Raw genomic sequence first — 21,860 nt, 5'->3', positions numbered from 1 at the left:
CTGATTGCATTTGGTCAACATTTCCAGAATTGGTGTAAAATTAATGAAAAAAATATTTTTCATCAACACGAACATGGAGTTTTTGAAGTAAAGTGACATAGCGAGCCAGCCAGGAGTCGAACCTGGAATCTTCTGATCCGTAGTCAGACGCGTTATCCATTGCGCCACTGGCCCACAGCAAAACCAGTTGCAGCACTATTTACATATCCGTCCGAAGCTCCAAAATTGGCGGAAACATGGTCAAAACATATTCGATTTCGTGAGGAAATGTTACATAATTGAAATTTGCTATTCTCACTCACAGTCATTCTACTTTGCCTTGAATTGAGTTAACCTGCTGTGTTGGAATTCGAACCCTGGTTCTCAAAGCGTCATTTGCTTCTCTGCGTTATCAATCCAGCGTCAACAACATGGCTGGAAACCGCACCCCTCCCGCCAGTGAATCCACTATTGAATATTACCTGAACACAGATCTTACAATCATATGACATTGGCTCTTACTTCAGCCTCAAAATACATTCAGGAAAAGACAAAAGTGCTGAAAATTCATGACAACACAGAGCAGGAAAGAAGATAGACCTATTCTGACTCAGCACACATTTTATCAGTTCGTTCAGTGGCTAAAAGAGCAGGTCAGAGGCTGGGAATCCTGCAGGAGTAACTTACCTCCTGACTCCCAAAAAACATCGAACATAGAACAGTACATCACAGTACAGGTCATTCGTCCCACGATGTTGTGCTGAGCTTTGTCCGAACCCATGATCAAGATCAAGATCAAGCTATCCCACTCCCTATCATTCTGGAGTGCTCCATGTGCCGACCCAGTAACCGCTTGTAAGTTCCTAAAGTGTCCGACTCCACTATCACAGCAGTGAGTCCATTCCACACCTCAAACACTTTCTGAGTAAAGAACCTACCTCGGACATCCTCCTATATGAACCTTATAGCTATGCCCTCGAGTGACAGCTACATCCACTCGAGGAAATCGTCTCTGAATCAATGGAACAGTCCACCATCGACGTGGCACAAGTCAGGAGTGCGATAGAATGTTCCCCACTTGTCTGCATGATGCAGGAATCCACCAAAGGCACCTTAAACAGCACCTTCCAAACACAAGACCACTTCCACCCGGCAGCACCCCCGCACCCCTCCAACACCACACAGACAACAGCATCACCAAGCCTCTCAGCATTCAGTGTGGCGGGAATGTTACTTGCCATTGGTCAGCTCCAAACACAAACATAAAGTAGCCTACTGCGGACTTCCAAAATCTGAAATAAAAACAAAAAATACTGGGTGATGTCAGTATTCCTGGCAGTATCTGTGGAGCGGGAATCAGAACTAACTTGTCCCGTCCAGGATGGGTGTGGGCGCCTGACATGTGGGTGTCCGAGTGGGCTCTTTCCGTGCTCTTAAACTCTGCCTTTTTACGGAGCCAGTCAGCAGAAAGCCATTTGGTATTTGGTTTGTTGCAGCTTGTGTGAACTGATGTTTGAAGACAGTGTGAGGCAAAATGTACTGCCAATTAGCAGATAGCACAGAAAACCAGCAACGGGATCCTGCCGAAACCCGGGATTGAACCAGGGACCTTTAGATCTTCAGTCTAACGCTCTCCCAACTGAGCTATTTCGGCTGGCGTGCAAGACAGTAGCTTTCGTCTCCCAGATATCTAAGACAGCAATGATTTCTGCCCATTCGTTAATGCATCATTTTCATCTTTCTTCAAATAATCTCAACCAAATGTCCTCAGTGATAAAAACAAATTACTGCGGATGGGAAAAGAGGAAATGTTCCAAAATCTCACAATGTCTGACAGCACCTGTAAGGAGTGAAAAGGGCGGAGCCCAGATAACACTTCATCAAACGGAATTACTCCGATCGAGAAGACAGACAGGAACACAGGCTGAATGGCTGTTTGTCGATATAAGCGACAGAATTGCCAACATTGAGACTGCAATCCCTGCCCAGAGGATGGATTGGGACTTTCTAACTGAGGTTCAAATCCCGTCATTTCTCATCGTGACTTATTTTTGTTGAAAATTATTGGAAATAAAGCCATGGGCACAGAGATGGTCAATTCATTACAAATCTCTCACATCAGCAACACTGAAGGTCCAGTGATCAGGATCGGCGCCGTGACGCGGTTTCGATTCCCAGTCACGGAGTGAATCATTTTTTGTTCAATTCTTTATTTAATGAAAACACGCCCCACAGCGTCTGTGAAGGGAACAGCATCTAAATCTTCCAGCTGGATGAACTGGCATCGGAGCTGGAGAAGTCAGAGGTGCAACACTAACGATAAACTCTGAAGCAGAATCACATGACAGGCACAACATACATGTCAGATACACACACAGCACACATGTCAAATCATGTCACTTTCAAGTTGCTTCTTTTAACTTCCTGTTCTCCACCTCAGACATTTCCCCATTCATCAAAAATCCCCCACCTCAAACTCCAGCCTGCGCCTGAATCCACTGATAATGCTATTCGTACCAGGAGCCGTTCCGATCATGTGGTTCCATAGCTCAGTGGTTAGAGTACTGGTCTTGTAAACCAGGGGTCGCGAGTTCAATTCTTGCTGGAGCCTGCAGGCAAAATTTAGCTGGTATAAACTGTAGCAAAAAGACAGGTAGTGATAAGAAGTGAAACAGAGTGTTCTTATGAGGGCAGGTCAGGCGCAATTTTGAAAGCAAAACGATATTCTTCTTCGTGAAAAAATATTGAAAGAGCAGAACATATTTGACGAGGTGAGAAATATAAATGTTGATATTAAGAATGGAATAGATGCGTTTGTACAAGGAATGTATAAAGTTAGCATGTAGGTGCAGCAGATATTTGGAAGGGAAATTACATTTTGTTCTTGTTGCCGGCAGACTGGAGTTTAAAAATAACGAGGTGTTTCTGCTGCTACACAGGATTTTGTGGAAACCAGGTTGAATATTTTGTGCAGATGTGACTTTCACATTTAAAAATGTTTATGCTTTGCATTAGAAACGGTAAAGAGAAGGTTCACCAGATTGTTCCGTGGGGTCAGTGAGTTGTCCTGTGATGAAATTCTCTGGAGTTTAGAAGAATAAGCGGTGATCTATTTAAACTTACACAGTTCTGATTCGGTTTGATAGGATGGAGGCTGAGAGATTTTCTTTTTCTCTGCTGGTCGGGAATCTAACCCCCTGCTGCACCGATCAGCGGCTGGTCATTTAGGGCTAAGATAAGGAGAAATTACTTCACTCAAAGGGTGAGAATCTTTGGTATTTTCTGTACCTGACAGTTATGTATGCCCCATCATCGAGCACATTTAAGGTCGGGATAAACAGGTTTCTGATCTCTTGGAGAATTCAGGGATCTGGGGAGCTGGTGGAAAAACTAAGTTGTATCCCAAGATCAGCCATGATGGTATTGAATGGTGGAAATCTCGATGGACCGAGTGGTCTGCTCCTCCTCCCATGGTTCCTGTTAGAATAAAAACAGAAAGGACTGGAATTTCTCAGCAGGGTTTGCAACAAATGTGTCCAAGTTTCCGAGTTCAATATGATTCTTTTCAAACGAGTAACTGAGTGTGAATTATAAAAAGTAGCACAACATCGAGACTGCAAACACTTCCAGTATCACTTGTATCTGTCTTTTTGAGCACACAATACTATCAGTTATTTCAGATGGTGATTAACCATATTAGTCTGCACCTATAAACCCATTAAATTCTGTTGGAGACTGAACGAAATGCGAATAAATGCTCGGTGTCAAAATCGAACTTTCCCCTCAGTGCACTTAATTTCACAGAAAACATTTGAGGGTGAAATCAGAGAAATGATAACATGTCTTTAAAACCGAGGTTCGGATAATGTTGAGCAACAAACTGAAATCAAACAATTTTCCCTTACCCGACATGAGAAAGCTTAAAGAAAGTTTCTGCCCGCTTTCGAACCGAGGACCTCTCGCGTGTGAAGCGAATGTAATAACCACTACACTACAGAAACAACTGGCAACAGGGTAGAGCGAATCAGCCTGTCTGCAATGTTCAACTACGCTGTGTTGCTGCAGGTTCCGATGGTCAGAGTGAGAGCCCATGTCACTGAATTCAGGAAGATAACCGTTACTTTCAATCTGATTGTGCAACTTACTCCGAACATTAAAATTGAAAAGCGTTCGTCTAGCAAATATCTAAGGGCTGAATGATTTCTGCCCATTTATTAATGCATCATTTTCATCTTTCTTCCAATAATCATCCACATTTTGTATCATCAGCGCTTTGTAACCTGTCGCCCCCTTTTTCTTTGTTCTTCACATGTGACATTTCCAATTCAGATAGTAAAGAGGAAATCTTCCTGATGCTGATTCCGACAGAACTGGTGCAGACCGGGAAGTAACGCAGGATTGTTGTACAGCAATAAATCTACATTCCCTGACTGGGAATCGAACGCGGGCCGCGGTGGTGAAAGCACCGAATCCTAACCACTAGACCAACAGGGAAGCTGACAAAAACTTTATACAATATTAATTTATCCATGAGCCACCTGCATTTTATTTCGTTTCTGTCTTTTTATTCACCAAATACAAGTTTCTCCTTCACATTGTCATGTTTATATCACACACAAGTGTTATAAACTTGTGGCCACAGTGCAGAATCCAAACCACTGGTCCAACAGGGAAGCTGACAGTAACTTTCCCAATCAGCGGATCATCATCATTTTAGCCATTCTCTTCCTTCCTTTCCGTCACACCATTGGCAGGTTTCTCATTATGAAAACATAGTCTGCTTATTTCCATATTTGTCACTGTTATCGAGTCCATGGTGGTGAAAACGATGACTTTGCACCATTGCAACACCCCAGTTCCGCCATCACCAGCTCGGTGTTATCTTGACCATCATTCCTTGTGTCAAATAAAACATCCTCAATCTTACGTTCTGCCGCTTTTAAGGACTGACCCCTGATTTCATAATTAGAGAATGCAGGGTGAACACATCAGACTAATTAAAATTTACAAAAATATGAATAACATAACTTTTCCCTCGGTATTCAATAAAAAGGATTCGGAAAAAAAAATCTGTCCAGTTTCATTCCATGGGATTCGGACGGGATAATTATTGTAGAATTATTGCTGCAATTGGCTGAACACTTCCCTGGTGTTGAAAAAGAAGGTGACATTTTGCAGGTGTTAGGTTTTGGTGCAAATGGTCTGGCGTGGAAATTAAAGTAACAAAAGGATCATGGACAAAACAAATTGTAAAACCCGCTCCAATCTGTTGGTCTGGTGGTTAGAGTTTGAAACTTTCACTGCTGTTTTGATTGCTAGCCAGGAAATGAAGATTTATTGCTCTCCTCCAATCAGTGACAATAAATATCAGTTATTTCCCGGCAGAACGCTCACATCTCAGCCTCGCCTTGTGTTCTGTCCTTTCTCAAGTGAAAACCCTGAGCCAATTCAACAGGAAGACATATTGTCCTTTCTGGGGTCCAGACGAGGTTAAGGACAGTTTAAATGGAGCTGGCTCTTCACTGCAGCTCATTGTGTTTCTGACTGGAGATGATTTTTGTTTGCTGCACATTTCAGGATCATCTGATTCGGATACGATTTCCTCATGGCCCATCCCAACTCCACGGATTCTGATATATTTCAGTATTAATGCAATGAAAATACATGATTATGACATCTTGCTGTGTGGTAGCGTGGCCGAGCGGTCTAAGGCGCTGGATTTAGGTTCCAGTCTCTATTGAGGCGTGGGTTCAAATCCCACCGCTGCCAGAGTTGGTGTAAGTTTTTGACCTTGGAGCTGAAATCTAACAGCTCGGGTTGAACGCAGGAGTGTGTGCGGTGCCGTTTTTGACAGATACCCCTGTAAAAACAGAATTTTGCATTTGACTCATCAATCGTCAGTTCCGATGCGACACACCAAAAAAAAAACACGCACCGACCTCCTCTGGGACCCAGCGGTCAGTGTTCTTCCTCCCCCAGTATGTCCCCAGAATTCAGAACCTGTGGCATCTTCTTCAGAGTCTTCAGTGTACAATCGATGGAGGCGAATATCACGCGAAGGCCATCTCCAAACCCGCACTGCTCACCTTCAAAAAACAGAGCAAAAGGAAATTGAGAAGCGACGAGCTTAAGGACAGTTTAAATGATGCAGTCCCTTCAGTGCAGCTCACTGTGTTTCTGACTGGAAATGATTTCTGTTTGTTACACAGTTTAGGCTTATCTGGTACAGGGAAGGATCTGGCTCAATCCTCCCGATGGTCTTTCCCAACTGCATTGCTTTATACGAATTTCAGTAACATTTTCATTAAATAATATGATTCTGATACATCCTAATGTAGTAATGTGGCCGAGCGGTCTAAGGCGCTGGATTAAGACTCCAGCCTCTATAGAGGTGTGGGCTCGAATCCCACTGCTGCTAAAATGGGTTTGAGTTTTGGTCCTTACTGCTGTAGCCTCACAGCTCAGATTGAAAGCAGGAGTGTGTGGAGTGTCCTTTTCGTCATGTGATTCTTCTGTGAAATGTGTGTCATTTCCTCTGTATAACTTGTATCTGTCTTTTTAAGCACAGACTACTATCGGACAGTGATCAGATGGTGATTAACCATATTAGTCTGCACCTATAAACCCATTAAACTCTTTGTTGACTGAATGAGATGCGGATATGTGCTCGATGTCAAAATCGAACTTCCCTGTCAGTACGTAAAATAGGTACTTATTTCACGGAAAGTATTTCAGGGCAATGATAACAGGCCTCGAACATCGAGGTTCAGGTAATGTTCAGCAACAAACAGTTTTCCCCTTCCCCGGAATGAGAAAGCTTAATGAACGTTTCTGCCCGGTTTACGAACCGGGGACCTTTCGCGTGTGAGGCGAATGTGATAACCACTACACTATAGAAACAACTGGAAAACAAATGGAGCAAATCAGCCTGTCTGCAATGTTCAACTGCGCTGTGTTGCTGCAGCTTCCGATGGTCAGACTGAGAGCCCATGTCACTGAATTCAGGAAGATAACCGTTACTTTCAATCTGATTGTAAAACTTATCCCCAACATCAAAATTTAAAAGCGTTCGTCTCGCAAATATCTAAGGGATCAATGATTGCTACCCATTCATTAATGCATCATTTTCATCTTTCTTCGAATAATCTCAGCATTTGTATCATCAGCGCTTTGTAGCCTGTCGCTCCCTTTTTTTCTCTGTTCTTTAAATGTGTCATTTCCAATTCAGATACTAAAGAGGAAATCTCCCTGATACTGATTCCGACAGAACTGGTGCAGACCGGAAAGTAACACAGGATTGTTGTACAGCAATAAATCTACATTCCCTGACCGGGAATCGAACCCGGGCCGCAGCGGTGAAAGCGCCGAATCCTAACCACTACACCACCAGGGAAGCTGGCTGGTTTCAAGCTATTACTTCATCCATGAGTCACCTACCTTTAGTTTTATTTCGACATAGACACAATCTCAGGATAAGGCGCTGATGATTTAGGACTGTGATGAGGAGAAAATGCTTTACTCAAAGGCTGGTGAATCTTCGGAATTCTCTACTCCAGAGGGTTCCGATGCCCCATCATTGAACACATTTCAGTTTGGGTTAGACAGATTTATGATCTATCCAGGAATGAATGGAAGCAGGAATATGGAATTGGAACAAATGCTCAGCCAATAGCTCATTTTTCAGTTGTTATTTTTTATGTTTAAAGGTATAATGGAAGCATATGTATATATATATATTATATACACGATATATATACATGTAATGGTGTACAGATATATATATATATAAAATGTTATATGTAATACGTTTGAAGTCAATCGTCATCAAATAATGTTGGTAATACCAGATAACAGTACAGCCGGGAACAATTCACAGCTATTTTTTATTGGCACCCACGGACCCATTGCCAACAGGCAACTGTTTCCCCGTGAATGCTGATGGTGAGGAAATAGTAAAATTCCGTCTCTGGGTGGTCTCGAACCACCAACCTTCCGGTTAACAGCCGAACGCGCTGACCAATTGCGCCACAGAGACTGAGACAGCTTCTAAAGCTATTCTAAACCAGTTTGGGACCAATGATCACGCAATCTGAAGTTTAATTTTATTATTCATGCACTGGGCTTTGCTTCTCTCAGGGCTACAATTAACCTTGTCTCATTTATGACTGTTCATGGCAGTGTTCACTACAATCACACATTTGGTGCAGCCTTGTACAGTAATGCACTAGGCCATGTCTCTTTATATACTGCGTTTGACTCATTTGAATCGTTATTGCAATAGACTTTGCAACTGTGTACACTACATTACATACCGCTTCATTTATTAATACATGTGGACATGCCATGATAAATGCTACAAGTCACCGTCTCTGGACTATTATTACTTACTCAAGAGTTCACTTACATTACATTAGGCTCCATCTCAGATATTATTGTGCTCGGCTCTATGTCATGCACTACTGAACACACCCGTGTATCACTAATAAAGCAGACACTTTCTCACTAATTGTTTTTCTATCAAATGTGTCTAATAGATGGAATCGAACAAAGAGCGAGTGAGAAGAATAGATGGATATTAACTAAAAAGTTCATGAAGTGGATGAAATTGTGTTATAGATCAGAGTGAGTTAGGGCTCGAATTGTGCTAAAGTCAAAAATTACAAGAAGGAACTATATTTACATATACACAGAACATATAGAGGCAGGGTTCGGCTGGATTTCTGAACAGGCTAAGGAAAAAAATGAGCGCCGAGGAATGGAAAATCCAGCGAAAAAGAGACATGTGTCCAATTATAATGAAATATTATTTGATAATGTCTGGATGATAAAATGGACAAATCTTTAAATCACAAAATGGTAAGTTTATACAATAATTAGCTGGTAATCGACATGTTCAGTAACCGGAAGGTAAATATGAATGCAAGTATTAAATTCGCTATCCTTCGGCCAGATTTTCCTGTGAATGTTACTGACAGAGATATTAAAGCCATTGCTTTACTGATTGTTCCCTTTCCATGGAAACAGGGAAATAAATTTTCCTCAAATATCTTCTCAAACCTGCTGCACTAACCTTGAGATTAAAGTGATACAACACCACCATCTGCTGGCGGACAACAGCGACTGCAGGCTCTGATGCTTGTGAGTCTGCGAACCGGTTACTGAAATATGAATATTGAATGATATTGTCCGAGATTGGAGTTTATAGAAGGATCTCGGCTGGCGTATTCGCCCTTTTTATAACCAGGCACCGCAGGTAAATCGTGTTCTTCATTTCCCATTGGGAGATAATGTCTGGAGATTGAAGTTGGGATTATGTGAGACTTCAAACTGTACATTCGATGTCATTATCAGACGTTAATCAAATTCAGAATCTTAGTGGGTAAACATTGCTGCCCTCTGCAATTCGTTTGTCAGACATTTTCATCGTTTAGTCTTAAAAAAGGCACAAAGAATCAGGCATTTACAGGGATGCACACACACACACACACACACACACACACACACACACACAGGTATTGGAGACTACAGAGGAACAGGGGGGCACACACAGATTCAGGGGCACATACAGATGCAGGGACACACTAGATTCAGATACACCAAGATTCAGGCGCAGACATATAGAGATCCTCGTAACTCGAAAGATGCAATGGCACACACAGAATCAGAGGTATATACAATGTCTCAGCTTGCACACGACCAAATTTTCTCTCGTAGTTCCAAACTTTTCAATGAGTTGAAGCAGGCAACCCGTGAATGCTGATAGTGAGAAAAATAGCAAAAATCCATCCCTGGGTGGTCTCGAACCACCAACCTTTCGGTTAATAGCCGAACGCGCTGACCAACTGCGCCACAGCCACTGAGACAGCAGCGATTAAATATATTCTAAACTAGTGTGTCAATGACCACAATTCTATTTCTGAAAACCTGTTCCAGAACTGCAGCATGACCGCACTGTTTACAATTCTATACAAGTCTCTTTAGTTCCCTTGATCCTGCAGCACTGCTGTCGAGTGTTTCTCCTGTGAACGGGCAGGTAAAATGAATCCATGTCTCTTCTCACAGGTAGGAATTTCAACGGGAGGGAAGGGAACTAACCACCAGTAGCCCAAAGTTCCAATACTTTCCACTCAATCATCATTAACACCATTCACAACTGCACCTCCTTCCGAATATTGTGATTCATTTCCCTCAGGATTTACTTCCAGGACTTAATATTTCCCTTGTTTTCCCCCAATTTTGATAGGAGATTCGCTTCAATATACAAAGTGAACGGAGAAAGAAGAAGCTTTGCCTTGGCTGGGAATCGAACCCGGGCCTCCCGCATAGCCAGCGAGAATTCTACCACTGAGCCACCAATGCTGCGCTTGCTGATACTGCCCCCACATGCTCTCTCTTCCTTCACACTCAGCAGCATTATAGTTTTCTTACTTTGTCCTCTCATTCCCCAAATGCCCACAAATGCTCTCATTCAAATCTCACACGCAACATCGCACAAGCCTCTCATGCTGTTCAACACCTTCCTTTCATTCACAACCGCATCTCAAACTTTCACCCTTCCTCCAAAACACAAGCACTCGGCAACAATCCCCCTCTCACACAGCCTCTTTCTCCCAAATTTGCCTCTGCTTTCTCCACATCAGTCTAAACACACTTAAAACGTGTTGAGATCATTTGCACACTGTCTCTTACAGTCAACTCATATCACTACAATATGCATCATGCCATTCTGCAAAAGCTTTAAATTACTACATTTCTTCAAAGCTGGTACCCAGTGCGACACCAGGCCAAACGTCCACTTCCAACACTTGATAACACCTATACAGGGTTACAAGTTAGCTCGGAATGAGTTAAAAAAAAATAGGCCTAGGAGAGCTAGGAGGGGGCATGAGAAGTCCTTGGCAAGTCGGATAAAGGAAAACCCAAAAGCTTTTTACTTTTACGTTAAAAAATGCATTCAATCTTCATATATCGAGGCCAGTCTGCGACATCTGAAAGCGCTGAATCCTAACCACGAGACCCCCAGGATCCCATCTGCCTGATTCTCCCAGTTACTGATTACAGGAATGTGCATAGCGCCAATTGTCCGCACTCACGCACTCCTTCCTGTCTGTTAAGATTTGAAATTGTTTATATTTTTCCCATTGGCTTCCAGTGTGATGAAAGCAGAGCTGTGAAAAGCTGATGTTGTTCAGTCGATTTACTGCAGTAAGGTTTATGTCAGTTCGATGCAAACATTGGTGTTTGAATGTGGTCAATTACAGTGAAATTTAATGCAGTGGAAAGTAGCCTACTCATTTTTACAGGAGGAACCAGCAAGGGAAATATAAATATGAATTGTGCAACGGGACTGATATTTCTCCCTGCTGTTCAAATTGGCACAAGTATTGTTCTACGATTCTCAGGTGCTGTCCATGTGTTGGGTTCAGTGGTGTAATGGTGAGCACTCTGGACTCTGAATCCAGCGATCTGAGTTCAAATTTCGGCGGAGCTACGTTTTAATTTGCAAATACAGATGACGGATTGGCCGAAGGGCATTTCGTTTAAATTTATCACCAAATTCGAATCGAGACGAGAATTTGACAGCCCGTTCAAGTGCTGTTACTCAATTCAACGGTGATTCGGGTTGATAGGAAATGAATGAAGACATCTCAATAATGGACCTTTCCCTCACAAGTAAACACAAACTTTTTGACAATGTTTCTGCCTGAAACTTTCGAAACGTCGAGCTAATATGTAACAATTATCCCAGCCTTTTGATGTCGGCCCGTAGCCCAATGGATAACGCGTCTGACTATAAATCAGGAGACTCCAGGGTCTACTCCCGGTTGGCTCAGTGCAACTCTGTAAAAGATGTTGATAAATTCTTTGTTACTTTCGATGAAAAAGGTATTTAATAGGTTCATACTTTTTCAGGCAAATGCTGACAAGCATATTTTCAGCTTCTCTGGAGAAGGTAATGTTAGGAGATTGCTAATGAACAGCAACCGACTATTTTAAGACATTTTTTCGGGAAAAAAAGAATCATTTAATAAGATTAGGATATTAAATAAATGCTAACCTCAAATACATTTTAGGCAAAATTCAACATGTCTCAGAGAATTTACACAATTTTATCATTTTTTTCATAAAATTCAGCATTTCTGATTTTGGAGAAAGCTTTTGAAGCTGAGGTCAGTGCAAAGATAAGATGACTGTAACATCGAGGTTCTGATAATATTCAGCACAAAACTGAAATCATACAGACTTCCCTCACCCTAGCATGTTTCAGATGTTGATTAACTATGTTAGTCTGCACCTAAATCTATTAAAATGTCTTGTAGTTTGGATGACTTGCTGATATGTGCAGGTGTCAAAATAGGAAAGTTTCCTTCCTGGCATTGTATCAAACAATTTATCATTTCTTATTTGACACAAAGCATTTGAGGCTGAGGCCAGAGCGAAGATACTCTGGGTGTAACATCGAGATTCAGATAATGTTCAGCAACAAAATGCTCCGGCCGATGAAGGCATGCTTTAAGGTGCGAGGGGCAAGGTTTAAAGGAGATGGACATGGCAGATTTTTTGCATAGAGAGTAGTGTGTTCCTGGAACTCGCTGCCGGGAAGAGATAGTAGAAGCGGATGCAGTTGTGACTTTTAAGTCAATTAACAAATAAATAAATAGAATGGGAATAGAGGGATATGGTCCCGGAAGTATAGGGGGTTTTAGTTAAGTCGGACAGCATGGTCAGTGAAGGTTTGAAGGGCCGAAGGGCATGTCCCTGTGCTGTAATTTTCTCTGTTCTTTTTACTGCAATTTTTCTTTACCCAAAACTGACCTTCAGACCCTGTAGCTCTATATTTAACCACTCCACTTCTAACATCTTCTCCAGTCACACAATCCTGTGAGATGTCCATATTGATCTTATTGTGGCATCATGAGCGTTCCACATGCAACATGACTTGAATCTATAAATTCTCACCTTGAACATTTCAATTGAAATTTCAAGGCGAGCAGAGCTTTTTGAGCAGAATGGTCCAGATTCCCATCCCTTTTAATGTGAACAAGTTGTTTCTGATTTCACTACAGAGATTGTCTATTAAACAATGACTGAACACAAGGGGGTGAATGTGAGAAGCTGAAGTTTCCAGTTGAAGAGGTTCCCAGTGTCTCTGAGCAGCTGAACTGGGGAAGCCTTTGGGCAGAGACTGTGCTGCTGCTATTTCCCTTCCTGACCACCAGAGGTCGCTGTAACTCGACCGGACGCTGCTCCTCCCGGTAAAACCTCTTGCCCACTCCTGCCCGGCCGCTGCTCGTTGGCGGAACATCCGGGTCATGTAGAGAGTCGGGGCCAGCCGCCATATTGCCGTGACGTCACCTTCAGCCCCATCCCCCGTCGAGAAAAAAGCGACGGTTCAGAAATGTAGAAAGTGAGAGAAATTCCCACCCGGAAATCCCGCCTAGAGCGGAATTAAAATTAAATAAAATACATATTTTTATAAAGAGGCAGGTGGCGGAACCGCGCATGTGCGCATGTATTTTCCCAGAGCGCACCGCGCCGGAGTGATTGAAAAATAGACGCAATAAAAAAAATGTTCCCGAATGGAGATGGAACCGAAAGTCTGACGGGTGAGGATGTGAATAATAATCATCAAATTCAACATATTAAAAGATTAAAATGTAACTGCCTGGGCGCATGTGCAGGAGGGGAATTCCCCCAGAGTGCACTGAAATTAAATATTGAAACATGTACAATTGTACAATGAGCGTTGACAAGATGTTATCTGGACTCGAAATGTCAGCCCCTTTCACTCCTTATAGTTGCTGCCAGTCCTTGTGAGACTTGCCAGAATTTTCCCTTTTCGTTTCCGATTCCAGTAACCGAGTAATTTGCGTTTATCACTGAATGCAATTGATTGAGATTATTCGAAAGAAGATGAAAATGAAGCATTAATAAATGGGCAGAAATCATTGCTCCCTTAGATATTTTCGAGACTGACACTTTTAAATTTTGATGTTGGGGATAAGTTGTACAATCAGATTGAAAGTAACGGTTATCTTCCTGAATTCAGTGACATGGGCTCTCAGTCTAACCATCGGAACCTGCAGCAACACAGCGCAGTTGAACATTGCAGACAGTCAGATTTGCTCTAGTGCATTTCCAGCTGTTTCTGTAGTGCAGTGGTTATCACGTTCGCCTAATACGCGAAAGGTCCCCCGTTCGAAACCGGGCAGAAATGTTCAGTCAAATTTTAGCTTCCTAATGTCTGCTATGGAGCATTCCTTGATTTGAGTTTGTTGTTCAACATTATCCGAACCTCGATGTTAAAGGCGTGTTTTCATTGCTCTGATATCACTCTCAAATGTCTGCTGGAAAATAATAAACTCCTTTTTGACGCACTGACAGGAAAGTTCGATTTTGACACCGAGCACTTATTCCCATCCTGTTCAGGCTCCAAGAGAATTTAATGGGTTTCTCGGTGCAGACTCATATGGTTAATCACCATCTGAAATATCTGATAGTACTGTGTGCTCAAAAAGACAGATACAAGTGATACTGTAAGTGAACTAGTGGAAATGGCGGACATTTCACACAATAATCTTTTTAATGGCTTTTCATCATTAAGAAACAGGAAAAGCCACTCAGGCAGATGAGGGAATCGATGCTCAGTTCGGGTATACTGGACTTTCCTGTAAAGGGCCGGATTTTATGCGCCTGAATGTTTCACACCCATAGTGAAAAAAGCTCAAGTGTGAACAACAGAGAGTTCTTGATTCCCCTCCATTTAAATGCAGTTGACTTTGTGTAAAAGCTGACGACAGCCAATCTGAAAATTGTGATCTGTATTACCCGGAGATTTTATTCATTGTATTGGTCAGTTATGTTTTCAATTCAGTGATGATCAATATCCCTTGAAAGTTATTTCCTTTTGTTTGAAAGCTGACTGTGGTCAATTTCAAAATAAGTACCATGGGATGTGAATTTCCCAGTGATTCGCTTTCTTTTGTTGGTTAGTCATGCTTGCAATTCAATGCTGTCTATTTCAAAGATATTCAGTCCAGAATGAGGGCATTTCGTGTCAAATAAATGTATTGAAGTTAAAGGTTGAATCAAAGAACCGGGAAGTTGCAATGTGATTCGATGGGATTTTTATTCTCCGCACATTTTCATGTCGGCAAATAGTCACGTTGTGCAAAAAGAGGCCATGATGTTCGGTTAGTGATCAGAGAGCGCCCTCCCGTGGACAGTACAGCATTGTAGACGGAAGCTGAACCAAAACCCGAGATATCTGCACTCTGAGACACATTCAATACAGGCACAACACTGGACAAGAGGAAACTTCCTCTCAACATCCACACTGTTAGCACCTCTTAGAGTTTTGAAGGTTTCAGTCAATTTGCCTCTTACTCTTCTGAATTCTCGTGGGCACAAACCTGACATCACCATCGTTTCCTCATAAGATAACCCGCTCATATCTGGCAATAGTTCAATGAAACTCCTCTGAACTTTCTCTAACGCATTAACATCTTTCTTAAGAAAAGGAGGCAAGTAGTGTGCACAATATTCGAGATATGTCCAATGCCCTCGCTAATGCCAACATTTCCGATCTATCTTTGTGTGTCAGCATATTTAGCATTTATATCTTCACTCTCTTCATCACTGCAGGAATCATCCAACTTATATGTTTCTTGACCAATTCAGCCCGAGTGTATTTGTTCAGGTCAAATCCAGATCAATTAACTTGTTTGAATTTTATGCTGTGTGACAGAGATTGTTTGTGAGGATATTTCTCTAAATGGACGTTCAAAAGTCATGTGATACTGTGCTGCACCACAGTCTTGTTCAATGGCAGAAGGATCTTGACACAGAGGGCGCGGGTTGAAGTAAATTGGTGGAAGAAACATGGAGACATCACGAAAAACATTGTCAGACAGTGAGTGATCCAGATCTGGAATGTGCTGTTTGAGAGTGTGGTGCAGGCAGAGCCAATTAATGGTTTCAAAATGGAATTGCATATGGCCTGAAAATGAACAAAATGCTAGACTGTGGGGTACAGAGTGTTATTGGATGAATTGCCCCTTTAAAGGGTCAACACATACATGAAGCTTCAAAATGCCTTCTTCTCTGCTGTAAGTACTTTGTCAATGTTGAAAGGGAGACAGTGTCATAGTGGTAATATTTCTGAGAGAGTAATTCCGAGGCTCGGCAAATTTCTTTATATATATATATTCAAATCCACTTACAAAAGGCTTTAAAATGCAATTACAATTTTGAATTTAAAGTTCGTTTCTGTAATTGCGGCCATGACAAGAAATATATCAGATTATCTAATGCCCTGCAGAAAAGGAAACCTTCCATCATTCACCAGTTTGGCCCAGAATTGACTCCAGGCGCACACGTGTTTGGCGATTATGTACCTTCTATGAGGGTCTAGAAACCAGTAAATTCAGTGTATTAGTGATTGCCATTATATGCTGGCCTTACCAGCTGGGTATACAGCCCATCAAAGAATAAGAAACAGCAACTGAAATCAGCTGTTCACAACACCTGCAATAGCAAAGATAGTCCAGGAGATGGCAGTGAAACTGTGCTTTTTGGCACGACACGATACAGATGATCATCTGAGTTATTTCTGTAATAGACTCAGTCTTTGTCCATCCTAAACGTGACCCAGTTTCTCTGACACGAAATCATTTTTCTGATTATATGATAATAATTCTGAGCTGATTTTGCACTCAACGAAATCCCAGTTGTTGCTATACTGCACCAAGCCTCATTTGACATTACACCGTTCACTCTGGCAGTTATGACAGCACGGAATTAATCCTCGTCTAATGGCATGAAACTCTATATCTCCGTTGTTACTTCACTGGACCATCTCTCTCATGATAATGTACCAGGATATGTTACTGTTTGCATTACACGAGGCTCCGTCTCAGTTATTACATTGCTGAAACCTGCCACATATAAAGAAACATTGACAATATCTCAATCACTGCTGCGCTAGTCCACGTCCCTGTTTATACCGAATAATATTCTGTCTCTAATTATTATTCTGTTTCATGATTTATTTATTTCTGCAATTGCCCCTGTCAAAGTTTATATCAATCTAAAGGTTTGGTTTGAAATTACTGCATCGGCTTTGTCTCAGTTTATATTATACAATGACCAGAATCTGACAAGATTATACTGGGAGACAGTTCTATTGCGCCAGCTGCTCTCTCCTTTATCATTGTGCCAAACCATACCTCTGCTCATTTTACACATTATCCTTTCTCAATTATTGCTTTATTCTGCATTGCCTCACTTTTTATTCGGCTGGGTCACGTCTCTGTTTATATCACACTAGATCATGTCTCTATTTTCTGTTAGCGCTGACACGCTGGAACCAGTCTCAGTTTAAATTACAGCGCACATCGACCCTGCTTATATTAGAATAGACCTTGTCTTTGTCAAAACGAAGTATGGCATGTCTCTATTTAGATGAGAAAACACCACGCTGGTTAGTAATATACTGTGTACACTCTCTCAGTAATGACTGAACTGGGCCCAGTCTGTATTCTTATTAGTACAGTTGCTGTATCGATACCTGGTGCATTCGGCTCTATCTCTGTATTACTGCACAAAACCCATACCTCGTTTATATTACAACAGATAACATTAGTTGGATTGGCCGCGCAAAATTGCCCGTTATTTTCCCTTAAGAGTATGTGGATTAGCCATGGTAAATGTGTGGGGCTAACGGGGATAGGGCAGAGGGGAGGACCTGGGGTAGGACGCAGACTCGGTGGGCCAGATGGCCTTTCTTCTGAACTGTAGGAATTCTATGGTTCTATGTCTAAGAAATATCATAGACATTTGTGTGCTTGTTTATTTTATGTATTGTATTTTCTAATAACCCACTTTGGAGAAATGATCTCTTTAGCAATTCCCCTTCAGTTTTCCCAGTGATAACCTTCAGCCCATCACTGCCTTCCATGAATGCATGAAAACACCAAACAGTTCATCTGTTTCAACTGAAGGTCATTTAAGTTGTAAGTATTTATTCACAAACATTCGGTTGTGTGCTCTTGCATACAAAATGATTTCAGCCTCACTATTTTGTTCCCGGAGTTGACTTATCTGTCTTTAGGGATCTGTTGGAAAATGAATAAATCGCATCTTGAATGACGAGGAGATTATGAAAATTGATCTTCTCAATGCCTCACTGAAGTTCCTGATATAGGACTCAATTGCGTGCTGATTTGTGAAAATGATGGTGAAAATGACCCTGGATATATAGCCGACAGGACATAATTATACCTCTAATTCTCAGACTTCTTATTCCTATTAATGCTAAGGATTGAAACATCTGCTGCTCTCCTGAGAAGGTTCAATATTTTTATTTAACCGTTATCTTCATCAATTCCATGGTAACTATCCCAAATATTTTCTACTGTGTATAGGTTGTACAATCTCGGTAATACGATGAATCAGGATCAGGTGTATCATAAGGGTGGCCAGACCTTATGTGATATAACCAGTGATGTTGCCTGGTGAACATGGACTGCAGCGATTCAAGATAGCAGCTCATCACAACTTTGTCAGGGGCAATTAGAGAGGGGCAACAGGTCTCAGTGCTCCCCACATCCTATAAATGATTAACAATTCTGCAGTAACAACAGAGACAGAATCGAATCTAATATAGACAGATATTCTTGCACAATTATGACATAAACTGACCAAGAGAGTCATGTAAAGCAATGTATGGGATCTCTAGAGGAAGAGAGACTGAGCATGATATCATATTTAAATAAACATTTCTGGTGCGTTTCATAATTCTGGAAAAAAGTAATTTGTTCAGTAATAATCGACAGGTGTCCAATGAAGGAAATCAGATTCAGGTTCTAATTCACAAGTGATTGGGTAACTCTTTCCAAAAAATAGCCACAGGGAATTAGAACATTATAATTTGAATGACTAGCTTCAGTATAGCACTAACAGAGACAGCTGGGCCCGGAGTCAGACTGGGACCTGATATAAAAAAACAATTATTTCTTGGGCCTTAGCCCGGGTGTCGTTGTCATGACGAGTGACGCAGGGATTTGTATGGCAAACACGGATTGGAAACCCTGTGGCAACCGCAGGAGTGACTGACTCCACCTGACTAAGAGCTGTTATTCCCAAGGGGGGGGGGGGGGGGGGGGGTGTGGTGGGCAGTCAGTCGTGGGAGACTCCATATTTCCCTGTTATCTGAGGCAATAATGGTGAATAATTGTAAATAATCTGGTCCCTCTCATTCTTACAAATAGTCCTGCAGTTACAGTCAAAATTAGGACACGTGAAGACTGAAAAAACTAAATATAAAAACATCATCGGAGGCAAAAAGAACAGTGCGATAAACGTTAAGGATTGTTGTGCTTTTCCTAAACAAGTTCGATCCAATGCTAATTTGTTCAAAGTGACGGCTTGTATGTAGAATTGAATAATTGAATTTCGGAACAGTCCACCTCACCGCCCCCACCCTGCCCACCCCCCAGCACTTCTCCCCCACGCACACATACAAACACACACAAACACAAGTGCTGTCACAAGATAAGAGTAGCACAAGATGAAAGCTGGATGAATGTTGCATTTTATTCAGGCTCAATGAAGGCCGGGGGTGGTGGCGGGGGGGGGAGGGGTGCGGGGGGGGGGGGGGGGGGAGGGGTACAGAATCGATGCGAGGACAATGATATTTAAGGACCATTAAAATGGACCTATTTTCGAAAATCCTTCAAATTTTAACTCTATGAAGGATATATCTCATTAATTTTCCAAAGTTACTGTGAAATCTGATTCTATCAACCTTTCAAGCTCTTTATTCAAGTTCATAACAACTGCTGTGTCAAGGTGAACAATTAAAATTCTCTCGCCCTGTTCAATAAAATAAATCTTTTCCCATTGGTTACCGACCGTCCTTCGAGTAGAAATATTCTCTCTTTAATTACTCCACTCACAACTTCACGATTTTGAACTCGAATTAAAGTGTTGAAAAGATTGACACGGGAATGGAGAGAGACAACGGGAGATTTGGGAGAAAGAAGAACAGGGTGCTGACAGATAAAAGCTGAGGAACAAAAATAAATAACAGATAGACAGAAAATGATCAAACAAGATGACAACTATCCTTCACGGAATCCGGGCGAGCTCAGTGACTGATCCACTCACAATTCCGATAACGTCCGGGAATGGAACGTCTGAACAGATCGCAATAGAATCATTTGTAAATGATACTGTTATGTGATCTGTGTGACTCTGCCCTGACTCTGTGGGCGGGTATAAGCCGCACTGACAGATCTTCTCACCAGATTGTGGTCTCTGGATTTATTTTCTGCTCAGAAGTGAGATGTGCGGTTTGGAACCGGCAGCATGAAACAGGAAGTTGTGTTACCTGAGAATGAAACAACTGGGGCCAGTTTGATGTTATCACCGTGAACAGTCTTCCTGCCTGTGAGGGTGAACTCACTCTGAAAGCATCAAGAACAGTCAGACAGATTGCTGCCGGTCTCAGCATTACATTCACTTCCATTTTCAGGAATCAAGAAAATGATCATATTAGGGGGTTTAAATAGATTAATTGAAGGGAAAATGGACTGAAGATTATCACTGAGAGAAAAGAGGAAAAATTAAAGCAACATTTCTTTCCCGCCGAGGTGTTTTAAAGTAGGAAGTTTAAGTGTGTTCGGTGCTGTGTAACAGAGTTGAGGAGAGGGGTTTAAGCGATTGAGCTGGTTTGTTTCCGACACTGAATTTTCCACTGTTGAGACATTTGTGCTTCACCTTTTTAGTCAAAAGATGTCGGAACCAAAAAAATAAATAAACTTTTTTTTTTCAACGAGTAGCCAGGTCCGTTTCCTGGGTACCCGTGTAAGTGAGTTAATGGAGACTGAGGGAGAGAATAAAATTTATCTGATTTAGGTGCAGTCTGAGGCAGAGAAAGATAGGAGAGAAGTTCAGTGAGTCATTTGAAAGATGCATTGCACTGGCAGCGGAATGGTCAGCTGTACATCACATTCAAGGGCGCCCCGGGAAAATCATTACACTTAGGTATTTACTGAGACGTAGAATGTGCAAGTAAATACTGAATATGTTACTCATATCATTTTTAAAGTTAGTAAGAATTATTTACACAGTGGTTAGCACTGGAACCTCACACTGTTACGGACACAGGTTCCATTTCGGCCTTGTGTAACTGTATGGTGTTTGAAAAATCACCCCGTGTGTGCATGGGTTTCCTCCAGGTTTACCGCTTTCCCTCTACATTCCAAAAATGTACAGGGTGGTTGGAATGGCCATGCTCAGTTACCCTTTAGTGTCCATTTACAGTGCAACGTGACATACATTTATTATGTTCTTCAATCTCTTTTGAACAAGAGAACGCTACAAGTTTCAGCCCAAGCTTTCAAGAAAAGCTTGGCCTGGGTCCCACAGGTCGCTGGGCAATATTTGTAGTGTCTTCTTCCGTACAAGTCTTGGATCACCCTACAATTCCTTCGTCCCAGGGATTCAGTATCAATTCACTCTGCCCAAAGACACGTAAAAAATAATCAAGAGAAAACGCTGGAAAATCTCAGCAAGTCTGGCAGCATCTGTAAGGAGAGAGAAGAGCTGACATTTCGAGTGCAATGACCCTTCATCAACGCTTTGTCAAAAGGTCATCTGGACTCGAAACGTCAGCTCTGTTCTCCCCTTACAGATATTATCAGGCCTGCTGAGATTTCCCAGCATTTTTTTTCTTTTGGTTTCAATTCCAGAAATACAAAGTAATTTAATTTTATACTTCAAACAACACCGTTCTTTGGAAATAACACGAGAACCAAAGATTCCTATCTTTCCCTTGTCTGTCCTAGATAGACTCCAGTCCCACTGTGAGGAAAATG

The 21,860-nt window shown here is 41.8% G+C and overlaps 9 non-coding genes across 9 annotated transcripts; 3 read left to right on the top strand and 6 right to left on the bottom strand.

Moving 5' to 3' along the window:
• Positions 1–101: 101 nt before the first annotated feature.
• Positions 102–174, bottom strand: trnar-acg (transfer RNA arginine (anticodon ACG)). Its single transcript has one exon. It is a non-coding gene; the product is annotated as a tRNA-Arg (tRNA).
• A 1,386-nt stretch (positions 175–1,560) lies between these two features.
• On the bottom strand, positions 1,561–1,633 carry trnaf-gaa (transfer RNA phenylalanine (anticodon GAA)). The gene has a single exon. It is a non-coding gene; the product is annotated as a tRNA-Phe (tRNA).
• An 884-nt stretch (positions 1,634–2,517) lies between these two features.
• trnat-ugu (transfer RNA threonine (anticodon UGU)) lies at positions 2,518–2,590 on the top strand. The gene has a single exon. It is a non-coding gene; the product is annotated as a tRNA-Thr (tRNA).
• A 3,076-nt stretch (positions 2,591–5,666) lies between these two features.
• trnal-uag (transfer RNA leucine (anticodon UAG)) lies at positions 5,667–5,748 on the top strand. Its single transcript has one exon. It is a non-coding gene; the product is annotated as a tRNA-Leu (tRNA).
• A 1,057-nt stretch (positions 5,749–6,805) lies between these two features.
• On the bottom strand, positions 6,806–6,879 carry trnav-cac (transfer RNA valine (anticodon CAC)). Its single transcript has one exon. It is a non-coding gene; the product is annotated as a tRNA-Val (tRNA).
• Positions 6,880–7,300: 421 nt separating this feature from the next.
• Positions 7,301–7,372, bottom strand: trnae-uuc (transfer RNA glutamic acid (anticodon UUC)). Its single transcript has one exon. It is a non-coding gene; the product is annotated as a tRNA-Glu (tRNA).
• Positions 7,373–7,940: 568 nt separating this feature from the next.
• Positions 7,941–8,014, bottom strand: trnan-guu (transfer RNA asparagine (anticodon GUU)). Its single transcript has one exon. It is a non-coding gene; the product is annotated as a tRNA-Asn (tRNA).
• A 1,748-nt stretch (positions 8,015–9,762) lies between these two features.
• Positions 9,763–9,842, bottom strand: trnan-auu (transfer RNA asparagine (anticodon AUU)). Its single transcript has one exon. It is a non-coding gene; the product is annotated as a tRNA-Asn (tRNA).
• A 4,282-nt stretch (positions 9,843–14,124) lies between these two features.
• Positions 14,125–14,197, top strand: trnai-aau (transfer RNA isoleucine (anticodon AAU)). Its single transcript has one exon. It is a non-coding gene; the product is annotated as a tRNA-Ile (tRNA).
• Positions 14,198–21,860: the final 7,663 nt, after the last annotated feature.

This window comes from Carcharhinus amblyrhynchos, unplaced genomic scaffold, assembly GCF_965287045.1.
Source record: "Carcharhinus amblyrhynchos unplaced genomic scaffold, sCarAmb.v2.hapA scaffold_38, whole genome shotgun sequence".
NCBI lineage: Eukaryota > Metazoa > Chordata > Chondrichthyes > Carcharhiniformes > Carcharhinidae > Carcharhinus > Carcharhinus amblyrhynchos.
Note: the sequence above shows the minus strand (reverse complement) of the source record. Positions and strands in the feature narration are given on the sequence as shown.